This window comes from Vigna umbellata, chromosome 4, assembly GCF_029865625.1.
Source record: "Vigna umbellata cultivar VRB3 chromosome 4, Vumbellata_1.0, whole genome shotgun sequence".
NCBI classification, from domain to species: Eukaryota; Viridiplantae; Streptophyta; class Magnoliopsida; order Fabales; family Fabaceae; genus Vigna; species Vigna umbellata.
In genome coordinates, this window is record NC_142168.1 from 60053559 (window position 1) to 60059547 (window position 5989).

The 5989-nt window shown below is 33.0% G+C and overlaps 1 pseudogene across 1 annotated transcript; it reads left to right on the forward strand.

The window, feature by feature from the left end:
- Window positions 1-5649, forward strand: LOC148200750 (receptor-like protein EIX2; annotated as a pseudogene). Its single transcript, XR_015785483.1, has 2 exons — window positions 1-3728; window positions 5130-5649. The product of XR_015785483.1 is annotated as a receptor-like protein EIX2 (transcript).
- The last annotated feature ends 340 nt before the right edge of the window (window positions 5650-5989 follow it).

Here is a 5989-nt window from a genome sequence, read left to right on the forward strand (position 1 = left end):
TCCAATATTGAGTGTGTTTGATCCATTACCTTGTTGTGATGATGAGGAATCCTCTTGCTATCAAATTCATGATGTTTATGTTGATGATGTTTATGGTGTGTTTGGTGACGGATGTTGTTTATGGTGAAAAGGAAGTAAGATGCATAGAGAGAGAGAGGGAAGCACTCCTCCGATTCAAGGCTGCCATTGTAGATCGCTATGGCATGCTCTCTTCTTGGACCACTCCCCACTGTTGTCAATGGCAGGGAATTCGCTGCTCCAACCTCACTGGACATATTCTAATGCTCGATCTGCATGGAGAAGTTCATGAAGAAATTTCTTTCGATTTTTACCTTGAATTTATGTCAGAACGTTTTATCAGCGGAGAGATCCACAAGTCGTTGATGGAGTTGTCACAATTACAGTATTTGAACCTCAGTTCTAATTCTTTCCCAGACAGCAATATTCCAGAGTTTCTTGGCTCTCTTAGCAACTTGAGATACCTCGATCTTTCATCGTGTGATTTTGACGGAAAAATTCCAACCCAATTTGGGTCTCTTTCTCATTTGAAATACTTAAATCTCGCTGGTAATTTTTTGGAGGGTCCAATCCCTCGTCAGCTTGGAAACCTCTTTCAGTTGCAGCATCTTGATCTCAGCTACTATACTTTTGAAGGGATTATACCATTTCAACTCGGAAATCTCTCTCACTTACAGTATCTTGCTCTCCGCGGCAATGATTTGGAAGGAAATATACCAAGTCAACTTGGAAACCTGTCAAACTTACATGAGCTTTATATTGGAGGTGGTGGTGGCGCTCTAAAAATTGGTGATGGAGGTCAGTGGTTGTCTAATCTCATTTCTTTAACCCATCTTTACTTGTCATCCATATCAAATCTTTATCATTCTCCGCAAATTATTGGTAAGCTACCAAAATTAAGGAAACTAAGTTTATTAGATTGTAGCCTTACTGATAATTTTTTCCTTTCATTGAGGCCATCTATATTCAATTTTTCTACTTCCCTCACGGTCCTTGATCTATCCGATAACACCCTCATGTCAACAATGATATTCCAATGGGTGGCAAACTTCACTCCCAACCTTGTTGAGCTTCAGCTTGTTAGTAATCTCTTGGAGGGTTCTGTACCAAATCACTTTGGTTTGGCAATGAATTCACTTGAGCACCTTAACCTCTACTCTAACAGATTCAAGGTTGAGGTTTTGCAATCTTTCATGAATATATGCACCTTAAAATCTTTAAGCATGGGTGGAAACAGTTTGAACCAAAGTCTTTCATCAATTCTTCATAATTTGTCTAATGCTTGTGCGAGAAATTCACTACAAGAATTGGATCTGAGCTTTAGCCAAATTCACGGTTCTTTACCGGATTTCTCCATGTTCACAACTTTGAAAATATTACAACTTGCTGGTAATGAATTATCTGGGAAGATACCTGAAGGCATATTACCATCCCGATTGGAGACACTCTCACTCCTATTCAACTTTTTAGAAGGTGAAATTCCAAAATCATTTGGAAATACATGCACTTTACGCTCATTGGACTTGTCTAATAATAGATTGAGTGGAGAGTTTTCATTGATATTTCAACACTTGTCTGGATGTGCTAAAAACGTGCTACAAGATTTGAAGTTGGGAGGAAATAATATCAATGGCACATTCCCTGACCTTTCAAGATTTTCAAACCTGAAAATATTGGATATTTCAGAAAATCAGTTAAGTGGAGAGCTACCAGAAGGTAACCAATTGCCATCTCAGTTGGAGTCTCTCTCAATTCGATCAAATACTTTAGAAGGTGGAATTCCAAAATCATTTGACAATGCATGTGCTTTGCGGTTGTTGGATATGTTTAACAATAGCTTGAGTGAAGAGTTTCCATTGATAGTCCATCACTTATCTGGGTGTGCTAGATATTCATTGGAAAACTTATATCTAGGCAGAAATCAAATCAATGGTACAATACCTGATCTCTCAACTTTCTCGTCTTTAAAAGGTCTATATCTTGATGAAAACAAGTTGAATGGGGAGTTTCCTAATGATATTCAATTTCCACATCAATTGGAAGAACTGTATATGGAATCAAACTCCTTAAAGGGTGTGCTAAGTGATTACCAATTTTCCAATTTGTCAAAGTTAAATTCATTAGACTTATCTGGAAACTCTTTATTATCCTTGACATTTACTAAAAATTGGGTCCCACCTTTTCAATTAAGGAATGTAGGATTGCAATCATGCATCCTTGGTCCAACATTCCCCAAATGGTTACAAACACAAAACGAGTTTCGCGATTTGGATATTTCAAATGCTGGAATATCAGATATGGTTCCAAAGTGGTTTTGGACTAAATTAGCATTGCGAAAATGGGTTTCAATGAATATTTCATGCAATAGTCTACATGGTATAATTCCGTATTTTCCAACAAAGAATCCTTATTCTTCTCTAATTCTTGGATCAAATCAATTTGAAGGCCCTATTCCCCCATTTCTTAGAAGTTCCACATTGCTTGATTTATCCAACAATAAGTTTTCAGACTCTCTTTCATTTTTATGTGTGGGTGATCCAATTGGAATATTATACAAGTTAGACCTTTCAAGTAATAACTTGTCTGGACAGATTCCAGATTGTTGGAGCCATTTCAAGTCATTAGCTTTTTTGGATTTGAGTCAAAATCAATTGTCAGGAAAGATTCCTACTTCAATGGGATCCCTCCATGATCTTCAAGCATTGTTTTTGAGAAACAACAACTTAACATATGGCATTCCTTTCTCCTTAAGGTATTGCACAAATCTAGTGATGATAGATATTGCAGAAAACAATTTATCAGGATCTATTCCTGGTTGGATTGGGAGAAAATTAGGAAACTTGCAATATTTAAGTTTAAGAAGGAATCATTTCCGAGGAAACTTACCATTGCAAATTTGTTTCCTAAGAAATATTCAACTCATAGATCTCTCACTAAACAAATTGTCTGGTCAAATTCCTAAGTGCATAAAAAATTTTACTTCAATGACTCAAAAGACATATCCGGAAGGAGGTCCTTGGCATTGGTATAGAGTTCAGACCACACATTTCTTTGGTTCTCAAAGTTATGCTTTGAATACTTTCTTGACGTGGAAAGGTTCACGCCAAATGTTTATGAACAGTGGATTACTACTTTTAAAAAGCATTGATCTGTCAAGCAATTACTTCTCAGAAGAAATTCCAAAAGAATTTGAGTTCTTAATTGGATTGATTTCATTGAATTTGTCAAGAAACAATTTGAGTGGAAAAATTCCTTCAAATTTTGGAAAGCTTACCTCACTTGAATTTTTGGACATTTCAAGAAACCAATAGTTGGTTCAATTCCTACAAGTCTTACTCACATCGATCGACTTAGTGTGTTAGATTTATCTCATAACCATCTAGTTGGTGAAATTCCTCATGGCACACAATTGCTGAGTTTCAATGTTTCGAGCTATGAAGATAATCTCAATCTTTGCGGACCACCTCTTGACAAATTATGTGTGTATAAAGTACCACCAAAAGAGAAAAAGAATGAAATTCATAAGGATGATTATTCCTTTTTCAATCGTGAATTTTATATCAGTATGACATTTGGATTCATTATAAGTTTTTGGGTGGCATTTGGCTTAATCATATTCCGAAGTTCTACTTCTTGTACAATTCAGCAGACAAATGTTTGTATTAAAAAGCAACGATGTTCTGCAAAATATTGAAGGGGAAGGTTGACAGGTGATATTATTGTAACCCTTCACTATATAATTGTTTTTGCTTTACGCATGTTTTTTATCTCCATACAATTTTTATGTACGTTACCTAAATATTTTCACACATCCAAATTTATTACTCCTACCTTTATAATTTTTCATTGATTAAAATAGAATTAACAAATGATTGTTGTTTCAATTGTTAGCGAGTGTCGCTATAGATCTTATTTATATGGTCGTCGTATGTAAACTAAAATAGTACTTTTTTTTACTCACTTTAAGACCTGAAATAACAATTCAATTCCTGTTTTTCAAAATTGTTTTCCCTTTACGTTTCTAAAAGTGTTTAAAAAAGGTAATGTTTTTTTTTTTTTTAGTTTCTAAACAAACGATGACATCTCCAAGTTACTCTGGTTTACTATTTTTAATCTTCTATTGGTAGTTTTTTTCTCTCTCTTTACATTCCATTCTTTGACTCTTTAAATACTATACTTTTTACAATTAAGGTTTTAAATCCTAATAAACAAAAATAAATCAAACACACTCAGTATCTTTTATTATTATTATTATTATTATTATTCCACAATTTCTTTTTTCTCTCATTAAGCTACTCTCTAATTTTTATTCACTCTAACTCAATCTCAACGCTTTTACCATTTCAATATTAACGATTAGCCCTAAGGCGCTTTGATATGTGTACGTTTTGAAATGGGCAAATTGTCCGATAAATTATATTTATTTTAAATCAGAATCAAATTAATTTTCACTCTTATACATAGCTATTTTTCCAATACCAATTATGATTGTTTTTAGGAGTCACTGAACGTATTTTAGTGGATATTGACATGGGGATCGATTTATGTGAAAGCTTACAGCTAAGAATGGAATCTTTAGCTTTTTTCGTATGTAAATTATTTTCCGTTGATTTTTTATGTTCATTTCCTTGTATAGTTTATGCCTTCATGTTGATTTTTTTTTTCTGGCAATTAATCTATTATATCATTGGATTGGAGAGATAAACATTACTTGCATGTAGATGTTAGTATCTTAATTATTGAAAGCAAACTTGTTCCTTAACATTATAAGATTGGTTAAATTTGAGAGATGATATGAATATATAATTCTTGGTATTAATGTAAGAACTAATTTTATATATACAAAATAAAAATACGTTGATTCTACATGTACTAAATATATCTGGTTTAAATTCTTGGTTGGTTCTGTAAAAATCTCAATTAGGTCTTTATATTTTGAATCATCTTAATTGAGTTTTTCTTGAAAATGTGTAATAAATAGACTATTTCTGTTCATTTTATTGAAACGACATCTAGACTTTATGAGCTTTAATATTGAATGAATTATGTATCATTTGGTTTCATAATTCATTGTTACTGACGTGTTTAATTCATCCCGTTTTTCTTGTCAGAACATTTAAAGGTGTGGGCTTTGAAAGAATAGATTGTCTTCTCTGTTCTTAGTTGTTCGGCTAAGGTATGTCTTTCTCTCATTATTGTTGGTCATGCACATGTAATGGTTGGAGATACAAAATGATAGTGTGTCTTTTGTCATGGTGGTGAAGCGAGGAGGTTGGGTGTAAAACCAATTTGCTACCATGAGAACAATGCAGTCTTGAGAACTTCTAAAACACCTAAAAATAAAGGAAAATCATTTTGGAATTGCCCTAAGTTCAAGACTGCAATTTTTTCCAATGGTGTAATGAATAAGGAATTGAAGAAAGTCTGAAAAATAAAGAAATGGATGTAACTACAGTGAAGATAGAAGAAAGGGACGGTGAAAGGATGAAAATATCAAATTTAAAGAAATTTGTTTTTATGTTAGAAAAATGGTTGAATGATGATGTTTGTTATATGTCTAATTAATATAATTGTAATATCAATTTTGTTGAAAACTCCATAATGTGTTTGTAAAAAGTTGAAGTTGTTAATGTAATGTTTTTGAATTAATGAGATAATTTCAATACTTATTAAAACATTGTGTTTGAAATATGTTAAAAGCTAAAAAGAATTTTGCACAAGCATTATATTGGTCCACTTATTCAAATTTCATTATCTATAAAAAAGGAAACTCCAACAATTGTACTTAATTGTTACTTCAAAAGGAAGTTGCTAATAGCTTAACAGAGGCATAAAGTAACACATCAAAATACATCCTCCTGATGTACAGAGGAAATCCATGCACAAATTAAATACATGAACTAAGTGACCACAAAATAAACGTGCAAACAGAGCCACAAACTAATTATTTTCCATCTTTTTAGAACATCAA